The sequence below is a fragment of the Pseudomyrmex gracilis genome, unplaced genomic scaffold (genome assembly GCF_002006095.1).
Source record: "Pseudomyrmex gracilis isolate BER0280 unplaced genomic scaffold, ASM200609v1 scaffold_478, whole genome shotgun sequence".
NCBI classification, from domain to species: domain Eukaryota; kingdom Metazoa; phylum Arthropoda; class Insecta; order Hymenoptera; family Formicidae; genus Pseudomyrmex; species Pseudomyrmex gracilis.
This window is the reverse complement of record NW_018021062.1, coordinates 7,789-9,205: the sequence shown is the minus strand read 5'-3', so window position 1 is coordinate 9,205 and position 1,417 is coordinate 7,789.

Below are 1,417 nucleotides of genomic sequence, written 5' to 3'. Positions count from 1 at the left end.
TATATATATATATATATACAGGGTGTCCCAGAATTGGTTTAACATCTCTCGTAGGCAGGTAGAAAGAATAAAACTGAGTCGAAAAGTTCTATACCATTTTGCTAGATTCGCAATAGTTACTGAGATTTTAATTAACAAAGATCCGCGAATAAGCGTGCATCAGGCTGTCTTACGCGCGGAGGACAGCCCGGCGCGCTTCGCACAATTACATTTTAATATGTATATGTCAGTATATGCTGTTATATTAGCTCCTTCCATATGTCGCTATGGGTAACACCGTTAGCACGCGAAGCGCACTGGGCTGTCTTATGCTACTTCTAGACTATGCGCGTATTCGTGATTCGCGATTATACAAACACACTTTTTGCGTGTATTCGCGTGACTACTACGTAGCTACGTAGCGCATCGCTAAGAATCGCGAATCACGAATCACAAATACATGCATAGTCTATTCCCAGCATTACGCGCGTAAAAAGCCGTCTACAATGAAGAGTTGTAGGCCGTAACAGTAAGAAATTGATAAATCACAATCGATTATTCTTCTGTACTTTGTCTGTGATTGGTCAATTTCTTACTATTACGGCCTACAACTCTCCATTGTAGACGGCTCTTAAGACAGCCCGATGCATGCTTATTCGCGGATCTTTGTTAATTAAAATCTCAGTAACTATTGCGAATCTAGCAAAATGATATAGGACTTATCGACTCTCAGTTTTATTTCTTCTATCTGTCTACGAGAGATGTTACACCAATTCTGGGACACCCTGTATATATATGTATATAGAATATCAATTGAGGTCTAAAGAGAATCAAAGTATACCTTTTTAACGTTTTGCTGTCGTCTGTAAAACGCTGTGCACAATCATATAAAAAAACCATACAAAATGTTATCTTCGCCAACTAATGGAACTTAGTGAAGATTAAAAATGTCGAGTAGTGCAACATACAATCTTGCAAAAAGACGAAGTTGACAAGGCCAGATAAGTCAATCGTGAGAACTAAGTTATTTTAAATAATGTTACTTTTTTATAATATTTGTCATTGGAAGAGTTTTCTCATGTTATTTAATATAAAGTAGCGACGGATATTGATTGCTTACGAATTCATGAAGCATTCACGTGTAGCGTATAACCTGTGTTATAGATATGACATGTGTAAAATGTATATCGATTTTTTAATATATCTGTTATTATACGAGTTATAGATATGTTGTGAAGATATGAATATAAATTAGTGAGAACAGTTTAAGCAGTAATTGTTATCTTACTCGATTATAATAAAACACCAAGCTATTGTAAAGATACTGTTATTTAAGTGAAAAATACTAGTATATTTAACTGAAAAATAATAGTACGAGAAAAATAATAGTACGATATGTACTTGTGTTAATTGTATACCTTATATAGAAAAAGTTTAT